Here is a 14,988-nt window from a genome sequence, read left to right as displayed (position 1 = left end):
GAGGGTGAGGACCTGCGTATATACGTAGGCAAATACCTCTTCACAAAAGGTCATGTCTTTAGAGACATGCCTATTCATTACTCATTAATTATTATTCATTATTATTATTATTTATATTATTTGTATATATTTTATTCATAACATAACATACAAGGGTTAGATTTGAAACTATTTACAAAATAATCTACAATATTCACAATGGTTTATGGCTCTTATAAGTAGATCTATTCGTTTATGCACAAATAAATTTAAATAGAAAAAAAAAAATTACGGTGGGCAATGCCGAAATATCTGCAAATCAAATCGTTAGATAAATCATGAAATTTAATCAAATGGGCTCTTGAGTTTTTCTTGACTTGATAGTGGGTTGGTCTAGCCAAAAACTTCCCCTGACGTCCAAGATCTGAATACCTGAAATCTCTACACACTTAAAATCAAATTATTGCATCAATAGAGGCATAGATAAAATAATAACCTTCAAAATCCAGAGATACCTACTAGATAGATCAAATTAAAATGTTTTGCTAAAAACCATCAACTAATACAACATTCTTGACTTGATAGTGGGTTGGTCTAGCCAAAAACTTCCCCTGACGTCCAAGATCTGAATACCTGAAATCTCTACACACTTAAAATCAAATTATTGCATCAATAGAGGCATAGATAAAATAATAACCTTCAAAATCCAGAGATACCTACTAGATAGATCAAATTAAAATGTTTTGCTAAAAACAATCAACTAATACAACATACATGTGTAAATAGTTGATCCAACAAATGGCTAGAGAGATAATAATCTATACAACATACCTGTGTAAATAGTTGATCCAACAAATGGCTAGAGAAATAATAATCTATAAAATTTATTCAGTAGAGTATTAAGCACATAATCCAGAAAACAATACCACAAGAAAATAAAGAGGAACACCATCAAGAGTAAACCCCAAATCTTTATTGAGATCTTGACTCAAAGCTTGATTACAAAATTCCGGTGACAAATGAGGAGCAAATAGTTTCCTTATATAGAAAATAGAGAGATCTAGATCCCCCCAATTGGAAAAAGGCTAGGTACAAGAAGTTGCAATTTTTTTACTTGATCTTGAATAATAACAACTAGAAATTTGACTTCTTTTGGACCCACGAATTTTATTTCTTTAACTAACTAGACCTAGAAAAAATAATTTTTTTGAAAAAAATTATTTTTTTCTGGCCCCAAAGAATTCTTGTGATTTTTCTACCTTGGAATTGGATTTGTCAAATTAATTCTTCCTTGGGAATGACCACTTTCTAAAATTTATTCAATAGATTATTAATCACGTGATCCAGAAAACAATACCACAAGAAACCACTTTCTAAAATTTATTCAATGGAGTATTAAGCACATGATCCAGAAAACAATACCACAAGAAAATAAAGAGGAACACCATCAAAAGTAAACCCGGTTGCAAATTTTTTACTTGATCTTGAATAATAACAACTGAAAATTTGACTTCTTTTGGACCCACGAATTTTATTTCTTTAACTAACTAGACCTAGAAAAAATAGTTTTTTTGACTGGCCCCACAGAATTTCTTGTGTTTTTTCTACCTTGGAATTGGATTTGTCAAATTAATTCTTCCTTGGGAATGACCACTTTCTCCAAATTTGTTTTTCCACTTGGAGAGAATTTTATTTTCTTTATTTTTTGACTCAAAATTAATTCATATTCATTTTCTAGCTTAGGATTTCAATTTAATTTAGCTAGAAAAATTAATTAATTGACACCAGAGGGGATTAATAACTTTTTCCACCCTCAAATATTTTAAGCCATGGTGTCTAAATATGAGGGACCATGCACCAAAATATTTTTACATCAAGATATTACAATTAATTCTATCCTTGAAAGGAGAAAACACCTTTAGATAGACCCTTAATAATTTACCCAATTCTGCAAAATCTAGTATAGATCAAGTGTGTTTGTAGTAATATAATTTAGCCAAATCTGCTTAAATTATTCCCAAACACACTTTTACAAAAGACTCGATATAACACCAGGACTCACCTAAAACCTTGTCAAAGAATTCCATCCTAACTTTGGGGTTTAAGATGGAAGAAAAACTTTGCCGATCATCCATATTTAGAAACACACATAATTCGGTGAGGTTAAAAAACTTCCTAAGATAAAATCCTTTGTCAAAATCAGAGGCTTACCTAGGTGTTGTTACATAATTAAACGATCATACTAGCATCATTTACAATAAACTTGCAGAATTAGGGTTTACAATGACAAAATTAATGTTGAATGATGACACTAATCTTTGAAAAAAGTTTGTCCACTGACTTTTACCCTTCTTGGACAATTGACAAAATGTGGTCAACATTTAACTCTACTTGGAGACACATTGCTTCAATGAAGGAATGTGAGAATCCAGAATCTGCATTCAAAAACCAAAGTAGATCAAATACATATCCATTCATATACAAATCATAATCATCATATAATATCAAGCACTAGAATAGAAGACTTATATTCTAATAATAGAGAAATGAAATCTAATCTATCGACGTGAAATGGAAATACTAAAATGAAACTTGATCCAGTAACATAAATGAAAAGGAGTAAGGTTAGAAATACAATATAGAGGATGCTCCATGGCATCAAATGTCATCTTTGTAGAACAATTTGAGCATCTAGCCATTTACAAGTAAGTCAAGTGGTTCACCATCCAATGTGCTCAAGTGGAATGAATTTGTTCTGGAAATTGCGTTGACGATATAAGGTCCCAATCACAAGCAATCGAACTTTCCATGACTTCCAGGCCTCTCATTCATGCGATCCCAAAGTAATACCATATCTTCAATCTGCAAAGATCGAGCTCGAGAAGATTTATCAAAACTTTTCTTAACATTAGATTGACTTTTACACATGCTATCAAAAGCGTTCCTACTAGTTTCATCCAATTCTACCATTTGATCATATTGAACAACATCTTTTTCATTAGTAAAATATTGAAGAAGTTGGCAAGATGGCATCTAAGGTGCACAGGTAAAGTTATATCCAAGACATAAAATAATTCAAAGGGACTTTTTCTAGTAGTCTTCTTCTTGTTAATCCTATTTCCCTGCAGTGCATACTTGATCTTGCTATCCCAAGCCCTCTTATTGTCTCCAACTATCTTCTTGATAATGGTTATAATATTTTTATTACTTGATTCAGCAAGACCATTACCCTGAGGATAATAGTTAGATGTGTTGTCGCACAAAATGTCTAGGCACCGCGACAACGTCTCAGATCGAGGGTTGTCACACTGATCCCCAATCCCTCTGTTTGAGTTGTCTCCCAAGTTGTCTCCCAATAGCAGACTGAGAGAGGTAGCCCCTATGAAAATGGAATGAGGGAAAATCGGTTGGGAACCAACCAATCTGGGAGACATAATTAAGCATTCAATACTCGTTTAGATTGCACAAAACTTTTAAAGGATTCGATTTGATTTGAGGAAAATGATACACATGCCTGATGGAGTCAATTATCTGGCGAAGGAGATAAAGTCCAAGTAAAGGATGGGAAACTGTTGCTGAATGATTCGACTATCTTATATGCAAATGCAAAACTTAAAGCTATGTGAAATGCAGGGACTTGATCAATTTTAGTTAACATGTTTGTTATAAGTTTGATCCCTTAATGTTTCTATCGACCAAGCTTATGCTTGGAAGTAAAATTCTAATGTGCAAGAACTATCTTAGTATGCAAATGCAAAGTGAAATAATGTAATCGTGAAAGGAGGAGGGCCTAAAATTATTTCTGAAATATGTCTTGGGAATGTTTTTTAACTTAAGGCTCAGAAAAATGTACAATAGGAAACCAATGTAAAATGCTGGAAATAAAACACTTAATATTCAGAAATCCATTTGCATGAAGTACTCAATCAGAGATCATTAGATGCATAAGTAAAATTAGATTAGTCTTACTTGCATGAGCATGTAAAAACAAATGTACTTCACAAATTAAACTAAGTGTTTAAACTCAGATTACATTCAATGAAATATCAATCTAGTAATTTTCTCTTAAAACAAATGTCAATTCCAGCAATATATTTTAAACCATGGGCCCCATTACCATGCAATATTCAGATTTTTTTCTATGTATAAAAGCAGAAACTTCACATAACAAACTGCTAACTAATAATTTAGAAATTTTTGAGTTTAACTATTTCAAATCTAGTGATGCATTTGATGAATAGAACTCAAAAATAAATTACTAAAAAGCAAAGAAATAGTATACAGAAATTTATCAATTAGCATGAAGAAGGTTACTAAAGATAACTTCTATTTCTTAAATGTATTGCAATAAAAGACTGCAAACTAAATTTGTTTTCAAGCCTTAATTAACTGAGATTATATGCCAATATTAGTCTTTCTTTCGATCAGATCAAACAAATGAGGTAAGGGTTTAGAGGATGTGCACCAATCAACCCTTAGGGGCTTGAAGACACTTGGAGACAAGCTGCCCAAATCACTGAAGATCTTCAACTTGGTAAAAAAAAAAAAAAATTGGAAAATTTTTGTTAATTTTTTTTTGGTATTTTTTAGGAAAAATTAGTGAGAAACTTTTGGTGAAGGAGTGGAGGCTTGAGGGTGGGATGCCTTGAGGCTGAGAGATGGAGCTGAAAGGAGGCCGAGAATGAAGAGAGGGAAGGCCGAGAAGAGGGGAGAAGGGAGGACATACGATTGAAAGGGAAGGTTGAGAATGAGGGTCGAGAGGGAGGAGGTCATAAGGCAGCGAGGGAGAGGATAGAGTGAGGAGGGGTGAGGGAGAGGATGGAGTGAAGTGGCTGAGGGGAAGAAGTGGCTTCTGTGAGGGAGAAGTGAGGGCCGAGGGTGAAAGGGAGGAAGGGAAAGGGAATGGAGGCTGAGAGATGAGGGAGAGAAAGGGAGATAAGTTGGGAGGCCAAGAAGTTGGAGGGATAAGGGAGGCCGAGAGCAAGCTGAGAGGAGGGGAGCAGGTCAAGAGGAGAAGAAAGGAGGTCGAGAAGGAGCTAGAGATGGCCAGCACAGGGCCTCTAGGCCCTTAAAAAAAAATTGCCCACAATCCTCTGGAAATTTCTCTTAAACCTGCAAACAAAATGGAGATGCCCTCCGGGGCTTATATCTGTCTCCAGAATCCACAAAAATCGTCTGCAATCTTCAAATATGTCCATGCAAAAACAAAAGACAGCAAACCCCAAAACATGTATATACAAAAATATGAAATACCCAAAACCCCAATGAAATAAAAAATTTGATATCTACAATAATATTCTACATATCTAGTAGATCTACAGATCAAAGCCCTCTATTAGCCAAATCTAAACAATTTTGCACAAATTTATAAATGAACTTGAAATTTAAAGAGGCACAAGCCCAAACACCCAAATCTTGAATGATAACTTCTGCACTGCACAATTAGATCTGCTTGTTAGATTAATAAAGATTCAAAATTATCATAAAATCATCAATAAATAGAGATACCTGCTACTTCTATCAAATCAAAATGATATTTAAAATCCCCAGAAATATGTGCAAGATACATGTACATAGATCAATCATCAAAGGCTATTATCTAGTAAATACAAATAAAAGCAGCAGAGTATTAAGAAAAATATTACCACATAAATATGAAATAGGAACACCACGGTCTGAAACCCCAAAGTCTTTGTGTTTTATTAACCAGAAAAAAAGTTACAAGAGTTTTCTTAGAGCAATTAGAGCAAGTACACGATTCAAAAAATCGGATCCAAATAATGGAGAGAGACCTCTAATTTATAGATAAATTCTCCAATGGCTAGTTGGCTTGATCCCCGTCAAAGCAATCTCAACTGTTGATGAAGATCAAATGATCTTTTAATCATCACCATTGAAACAAAGTTACATTTTGAAGAAATTCGAATTTCGCTTTTAATTTTTTTTTAATTAACTCAAAAATGATTATTTTGAGTTAATTGCCTCAAAAAATTGACTTTGACTTAACTACTATGGCCCAAGGGTCCAAAATATCTTGAAATTTTCAATATTCCTTTGGTCGGGGACCTCCAAAAATTAAAAACTTTAAAACCCACGAATTTTAAATGTTAAAAAATTTAATTTTTCCTAGGACCTAAATTAATTAAATTTCTGGCTTTAGTATTTTAATTTATTTTAGCCAGAAATTTTAATTAATTGACTCATGAGAGGATTATTAATTTTTCCAACCCTATAATACTTTAGCATTATAGCTAAAATATTATTTACATGAAATATTACATTTCTAACCCATGAAGGGGGAACACCCGTTCGTTATAAACCCTCAACATTTACCCATTTCTGCGACACAAAATATGATCTAGTAGACTAAGTGACTTGTAATAAAATAATCTAACCAAATAGTTAGAATTATTCCCAAATCACTTTTACAGAGACTCGATAAATAACACTATGACTCATTTAAGATCTCGATGAAAAAATCCACCCTAGCTTTGGGTGAGGTTGGAGGGAAAAACTCTGTCAATCATTCGTGTTTAGAAACACACATGAATCAGAAAAATAAATTTACCTAAGTTGTTACATACATTTTTCTTACTAGGAACATTTACATTACAAAATGCAAAATGGGTTCACAAAATTCCAGTGTACATATCGCTGATAATGATGAATCTGTGGATCATCTGAGTGCTCTGCTGAGAAAATAAGGGCAATACAATTGATCTATTTCTCTTTACTATGATCACTGCTTGAGATATTATTTTCCTTCAGATTTGATAGATATTATTATTACCATGTAGTATTATCATCAATCAACTATCAAAACAAAAAAATCAACCATGCACAAGTACACAGGATATTGGCACCATGCCACAAGGCAAAAACCTCTACAAAACTTGAGAGGAAAAACCCTTGAACTCTTTCTTATAGAATCTTTATTGAGAAGTTACATGACCCAGAAAATGCCTTCAACATCAAATGACAATACCTCAAAAATGTGTACCCAATCATGCTTGATCAATTCTGCAATGGATCATCATGACATTCTGCACCAAAACAGTTCGGATAGGCTCTCCTAGCCTCGATCTATCCTTGCTTCACATGTAGATGTCTCATATGTTGTCAAAGTTACGAATAGGGCTTATCTTCAAGGCTTTCACAAGGTAATTATGTTGAATATCACCACAGTGAAGGAAGAGGCTCGAGATTTCAAAACGTATGTATGTATGTGGATGAAGTTAGGGCTCTCCTAGCCATATGTTACCCTTGCACTTTCCAACATTGGTCTCCTTGTCTTGATTACAACCAGAACTGCCCTTCAAACCCTTCCCACAGTTAGATAATGCAAGAACCTAACCCTGATCTATATGACGTAATGAGGAGCAGGTTCGGTGGTCACTTCGCACGAGGGGACAGACTTCCTCATGTGCTACGGCTACCTTCCCTTTCCTCGACCTTAAGACCGCTTCCCTTCAACGTGAGAGATCAGACTTGATTTGCCTTTTGGAGAAGCCACACTTAGCCTATAAGTAGGCTTTCCCTCTCATCTTATTGAGTCGACGTGAGCCTAGATTAGGTCGATATTTCCTTTGATTAATTCGCTGAGCCGACATGAATCCATAGCCTCTGAGTGGTTTTCTTGAGTAAATCTGTGGGTACACATTTGAGTATTTCTTTGATGATCTAGAAGGACTTACATTCATTACATTTATAAATAATACATGGATGTCTTCACTTATTATATGACTTATCTTGAGCCCCTTTGATTAGAGAAAAATAATTATTTTAATACAAAAATACATTAATGCATAATTTGACATAATGAAGGCTGAACCTAGTTACACGATTTTCAACACTCCCTCTTAACTAGGGAGGTATTCATTTACACATGGTACATGGACATTCTCAATACAAGATTTCTTATAAGTAAAGAGTCGAATTAGTTATCCATTTGTTATAGCATCATTTCAACCAACATTGTTTCCATATAGCAAGGCCTTGACTAACAACTCTATCTCTCAAATAGATCAAAGCACACAATGTTGGCGAGACCAATGACTGATAGACACGCATCATCATTGTCTCTCTTAGGATCACACTGACCCGGGTGTTCTCTGAGTATGCCCTACTAAGACTATTCTTATCTTGGGTTCCCAGCCCTCAAGAATATCAGTCCTCCTGCCCACTCTTGTCTTGGATGCCCTACCTCATCCTCAAAGAGTGTCGGATGCCAGATGATAACTCAATCCTCCATTCTTTCTTCCAAACTGAAGACAAGAATGTCGTGTCTAACTCTCCCTCTTAACCAGGCACGAGTTCCAAGTTTCTCTTCACTCAGAAACTTGCTCGAGTTCCTTTACTCATAGGAACTTCCCAGAGCTCCCTCTTACCCAGGGACTCTATCATCAGTGCTTTATAGGGTCTTCTAGTTGACTGATGATTCAAGATCTTGATGTCATCAATTTCTTCACATGTAGGGTTCAACCATCCATCACTTTCCTTCATCATGTCATTCCTTCTTTCCCGGAAAGTGTCCTCCTTGGATTTACATCTGGAGCTTCATTCATAAGTTCATCTGTCTTCATTTTTTAACAGTGATTACTCTGGATCACAAGGTACATAGTTGTAACTTGTGACATCCTTCACAACTCTCCTTTCCATGATCCTGCACACATACCCATACTTTTCCAAGAGGTCAGACACCAAAAACAAATGACATATTACCTTTTGGTGATGGCCTTCTTTCAGTGACATCTTCTTGTAGGAATCAATCATCCTGCACCTATGTTGACACATCTCCCAATGATATCTGTTGTCAAGGGTCCTCATCTTTTTAGACTTACATCAAAGTCTACTCATCATTCCAGGAGGTTTCTTGGTCAAGTCTTCCTGATCCTCTGGATGTTGACTACCTTCGTCATGGTTACATGTCTCGCAATCTCTTTCATCCTCATGTCTTTCATTTCTAGGATCTCTCAGAGTTCTTCAGTCAACTACCTCATACTTCATATGAGGACATATTATGTTGATTTCATCTAGTTAAATTTATGTCTTTCCGCATCCTTTCAGAGGAGGAGATCTATTTCCTTTTGATCAGCTTGATCTATTTCACCTACAACCATACATCATGACATTACAATATTAAGTATAAACATAAGCATACACCTTGTTTTACCTTCGCTGCTTCTAGCAGCTTCCTTGATTGAAAACATCTTCAATCCCCTGGTCTGCTTCATTTCTCATGTCATTGGACCATCATCTCATGAATTCCAAAGGTTGGATTTCCTGATGAAACACTCGCTGCCTTTCCTAACTAGGGGATCCTCCGCTGAGGTTTTCATCAGAGAATCTTCAAGGTCTTGTAGATCCCCATCTGGCAAATGTTTCCTTTGACTTCTTGTCCTTTCCTTTAGTGTCCAATGAGATTCCCAAGAGCTATGTCCTTCATGCTCGACTGACATGGATTTTGTCCTTCATGATTACGAGCTCTTGTTTTCATGATGCCACGATGCATCTTATCATCATGAACATATCTACAGGAGATTTGGAGCTTGTGATAGGACCCTTTTGTGAGGGACACCATCTCACTCATAGTAGAGGTCTATTACTTCCTCTTTCCTTCCGGTGATATGAGCTCCTTTCCATAATCTTCCCATAGCACTGAAAACTGTCTGGTTTGAGGACCAAACTTCCCTTCTCATGCTTTAGTCTTTTAACCTTCAGCACTTTTGTCCACAACTTATCCATCTTTCTCAGATCTCCCAATTGAGATCTTATGAAGATGACCTTCTTTACTGCATTTCAAAGAGTACGTTTTCCAGCATTTAAATTAGGTCACTACTGCACCATGACCGTAATCATCCTTGTTGATCCTTCACCCAGATCATCATTGTTGTACCTTTATTGCACCGATATCTTTACTGTTGCTTCTTCATTAGATCAACGAGGTCTGTTGAGATTTTCACTGTGACAATCATCATGATGACTAATTCATCATGTTTCCATAAGCACTAGGATCATCATTGTACCTTAATATCGTATACCAAGGGAATATGTCGAGACTGTAAGCATAACTAAGGGTATGCACATATACACTTATGAATATGCCAAGACTATTAGCCCAGACTTCATGCAAATGTTGTGTCCTCATTCGTAGTCCTCTCTGCTTCATCCATCCGATATTTACTAGGTATGCCGAGAATGAGATCTCTACTCCATTATGATAGTCATCATGATAAATGTTTCATCATACCTCCATCACTGTCCTCTAACTAAGATCATGTCGAGGGTGAATTCTGAGACTGTAATGATCCTTATTACCTTTCCTTATCATGCCGAGACAGTCGCTCTTACCACTGTTTCACATTATGTTGAAACTGTGACTCTTGTCACTGTTAAGTCTCCTTATATTTACAGAGATATCACCATCATTATGCGAAGGCTACAAAATGCGGAGATGACTAGAGATGAACCCTTCACACTGATAACTTCTAAGACTTACCTTATGGTGATCATGCTGAGACTGCAGAGGTATGAGCGAGAGCCTTTACTGTTTTGTAACCATGACTACTGCTCCTTGATCCATCCAAAGACTAGATCTATACCATCTGAATTAGCAGAGAGCAATCCGATCTACAACACCCATACGAAATCTCTCCTGCTCCTCATATTGATATTGGTCTGGGACCAGTGAGAGTGGTACCCACTATGACATTGACTTCGAGTCGGTATAGGACTGGTCTGGGACCAGTGGTACACACTATGAGACTGACTTCGGATCAGTGGAGAATGGTATGAGACATTCTCGATCAATTCTTCTTCTTCATGACTAAGCAGAACTAGTAGAGCTGAGCAGAACCGAGTAGAGCTGGGCAAGGCAGAGCAGAGCAGTGCAGGGCACTGATGGCAGAGATGTACAGTTGGACATATGGATCAACGGATGGAGTTCTCCCTAGTTGAGAGGGAGTGTTAAAATTGGCAACTAGGGCCAAACTCCATGTGGGTCATCTTACTTATGGCAACTAATATTTTTATTAGATCCCTCTCATCGAGAGGTGTAGGATTGATCTAAAGATCATCTGATTCCGATAAGTATTCATGGAGTTATGAATTTATTTGTGTTATAAGACAAATTGTCAAGTCGGCTAGCAACTTGTGTGGGCTCAGAAGCCCAAGAGTCATGTCTATTCATCATCTACGTTTTAGTATAAGTAGAAGAGGACTTGAAGTCATTTTGACACACTCTTCATGTGATCTCCTCCTCTCCACGTCTTTGGGTTTTTGGTGAAGAAGAGAGACACTAAGAGTACACTGGGATAAGTAGCTAATGTGTTAATTTGGGTATGTTCTATGCTAGAGCAATTTATTTAAATTTTCACAGTTAGCAATCACAAGCATTAAGATAAACTGCAGATAGAACATAAATATAAATCGCAGAAGACACGCCAAGACAAGAGGACACAAGATGTGGCGCTAGCCAGGGACAAACCCCACAATGTGGGGAAATCCTTGATCAATTATTCATTTATGTTCTTCAAAGTTCAACAGAGAAAGAGAGAGAGAGATAGTACATTTACAACAGAAGTCAACACTTTGACTTATCTAGATCTGAGCATAGATCATCTCCTATAACGATGAGATCAATTGAAGACATTTTGCTTCAACTGATTCTCCAAGGTGACTCCTTCACCTATCATTGTGTTGCATCTGGTCCTCTAGTTGCACCACTGCATACTGCACCATGCTATACTAATCATGATTATCATCATGCTACCCATGTCCATGATCTTATCCATCATCATGCTGCTCAAACTAATGTGCATCATCATCATGTTGCTGCCTCTACTCCATGTATCATTGTGCTGCCCATGCACATGATCTCATAGTGCTGCCCATTATGCTGCTGCCTTTGCCTTCTCGTTGTTTCATCATGCTGTAACAATTTGCTTTTGTTGATATCAGCCTCAGTTGCTTGCTATGGCTTGCAGCCTAGCAAAGCAGCTAGGCTATAGTTCTGAAATCTTCCATGCAGTCTCAAACTACACAACCATGATGTCATCTACAGTAATCCATTTTCATTTCAAACCTCTTTATAAGAGATCGTGACTTAGTGATATCTACAGATCCATCGGGATTTGTTCTCACCAAATCTTGATTGTAGTTATGTAGACAGAGTATCAAAGTAACATGCCTGTGGTTCTGATTCCCTACTGCCCACGAATATCTGCGTATTGTGCGTGTATATAAATTGACTACGTGTATATATATTGACTGCGTGCATGTATATATGTTGCTTGAGTGTGAAAGCCGAGTGTATAAATATCTTCTCTATTGCTGTGTATATATATGATGCCATCGTGTATATATATCTCTACGTTGATTCCCTGCATATATAAATATATTGCAGCATTGTATCATAGCCTGCGTATAGCTATGCGTATGGCCAACATTTATGCGTTCCACGTATTTCTTTAAACCATGCTATCTGTTGATGCGTTCTACGTATTTTTTAAACCACGCTGCCTGACTGCGTTGATGCCCACGCTATCTCTTAAACCACGCTTTCACCTTGACTGCTGCCTTCACCCTTTGACTGCGGCCTTCATGTCCTGCGTATACATAGTCAGCGTATGACTGCCCAGCGTATATACCATGAGTGTTCCATACATCATTGCGTCCCATAATATATATGACTGTTCTATATGGCTGCGATCCATATAGCGTATCTCCATTGCCATAGCTGCGTTATTCATAACAGCATATATATGCATTTCCATGACTGCGTTATTTCCTTGCTGTGATAGGGTTTCACCATGTATCATTTCCTAAACAGTGTATAGAGATGAAGAACGGATCATCTTGCTGCGTAGAATTAGGGCATCATTTTCTGCTAGGGCTGCTTCTAGACCAACGTATTCTTAGTGATTCTCCTTCTCCAAAAACCCAAGACGTGGAGAGGAGATCACCTTGAGAGTGTTTCTAAATGACATCAAATCCTCTTATATTTATACTAAAAATATACAGGTTGAATAGACATGACATTTGGGCTTCTTGAGCCTACGTAAGCGCTGGTTGGCTTGATAATAATTACATAATCGAAATAAATTCATATCTCCATAAATACTTATCGGAATCGGATGACCTTTGGATCGATCCTACACCTCTTGACGAGAGGGATCCAATAAAAATATTAGCTTCCATAAATAAGCTGACCCACATGGAGTTTGGCCCTAGTTGCCAATTTTAACACTCCCTCTCAACTAGGGAGAACTCCATTTGCTGATCCATAAGTCCGACTGTACTATCTCTGCCATCAGTGCCCTGCATTGCTCTGCCCAGCTCTGCTCAGCTTTGCTGGTTCTGCTAGCTTTGCTCAGCTCTGCTCTGCTGGCTCTAGCTCTGCTCAACTTAGCTCTGTTGAACTATGAAGAAGAAGAATTGATCGAGAATGTCTCATACCATTCTCCACTGACCCAAAGTCAGTCTCAGAGTGCGTACCACTGGTCCCAGACCAGTCTCCACCGACCCAAAATCAGTGTCATAGTGGGTACCACTTCTACCACTGGTCCCAGACCAATCCACTGACTCAAAGTCAGTCTCAGAGTATGTACCACTGGTCCCAGACCAGTCTCAACCGATCTGAAGTCAGTATCATAGTAGGTACAACTCCTACCACTGGTCCCAGACCAGTATCGCAGGCTCAGAGAGTGTACTACTGGTCCCAGACTAGTCTCAAACAACCCGAAGTCAGCGTCATAGTATGTACCACACTCTCACTGGTCCCAGACCAGTCCTGCACTGACACGAAGTCAATCTCGGAGTATGTACCACTGGTCCCAGACCAGTCTCAACCGACCAAAAGTCAGTGTCATAGTAGGTACAACTCCTACCACTGGTCCCAAACCAGTATCATTGATCCCAGATCAATGAAGGTCATTCTAGTGTGGGAAGTACGGTAGATACATCGATGCGTCCATCGGTACTACTATGGTCCCTAACTTCATTTCCCTTCTCATTGATCAGATGAGAGGTACTTCTCATGAGTCCCAGACTGCATGGGTAGGATGCCTCGACATGAGAAATTAATCAATCCCGTCCTCACAGGAGAACTAATCATCCTGCTACACAAACGCCATGGAGAACACATCATCCAAGCCTCATAGGAGAACTAATCATCTTGCTGCATAATCGTCATGGAGAACACATCATCCAGACCTCACAGGAGAACCAATCATCCTGCTACATAATCATCATGGATAACACATCATCCAGACCTCACAAGAGAACCAATCATCCTGCTACATAATCACCACGGGGTGTACATGCACACCACCAGGGGATAGTGAGTCATCCTGTGGTCATATGTCGATCCAATAAGAACCGCAAGCCCACAGAGCTCCCAGAGCTCAATGTATGCAACATGCAGGACCCTTGTACAAGGGTCTCTTGACGACTCCAAGTCGTTCGGGAAAATCACAGATTTGATCTTTCCCCCGGGGCTTTAGCGACCTGTACATCATCTCAGTGCGATGGAGCCTCCTTGCTCATCGACTTACCATATCCTAGATAAGGTAGTATCTGATGTCTATCTACTGGAGCAATCGTCGAATACGGGATTCCTCAATAATCGAGTCCCACCTCTGGTTGTTACAGAGAATCACAGTGGTATTCATCATGTGTACAAACAGCTCACTGAAGAGCTTCCCCAACCAGGCAGCTTCATACGAGATCATACTCGTAGATATGTATCTGGTCTCGGCGGTGCTTATAACAACCGACTTTTGCTTCCTGCTCATCCATGATATCAAAGCAGAATCCAAAGAGAAACAGCACTAAGAAGTGCTCCAGTGATCCTCCACACTGCTTGCCCAATCAGCATTCGAATAATCATGCAATTTCATATTTCCAACAGTGTATCTCAATCCATGAGAGATTGTGCCCTGAAGACATCTCAGAAGATTCTTGGCACCAATCTAGTGAGGCTCAACCAAATATGAGCTCACCATGCTAACT

The 14,988-nt window shown here is 38.0% G+C and overlaps 1 long non-coding RNA gene across 2 annotated transcripts in view; it reads right to left on the bottom strand.

The window, feature by feature from the left end:
- Positions 1–2,137: 2,137 nt before the first annotated feature.
- The window catches only part of LOC149183320 (uncharacterized), a 151,031-nt gene continuing 138,180 nt past the window's right edge, over positions 2,138–14,988 (bottom strand). For both annotated transcript variants that reach the window (XR_016257695.1, XR_016257696.1), the window contains 2 exons: positions 2,703–2,841; positions 2,138–2,414 (listed from right to left, as the gene is read on the bottom strand). This is a non-coding gene — a long non-coding RNA (uncharacterized LOC149183320). The remainder of the gene's footprint in view (positions 2,415–2,702; positions 2,842–14,988) is intronic.

Source organism: Pinus tabuliformis, chromosome 3_2 (assembly GCF_031772625.1).
Source record: "Pinus tabuliformis cultivar Carrire ecotype Pingquan chromosome 3_2, CPIR1, whole genome shotgun sequence".
NCBI lineage: Eukaryota > Viridiplantae > Streptophyta > Pinopsida > Pinales > Pinaceae > Pinus > Pinus tabuliformis.
This window is presented reverse-complemented; position numbering and strand designations above follow the sequence as displayed.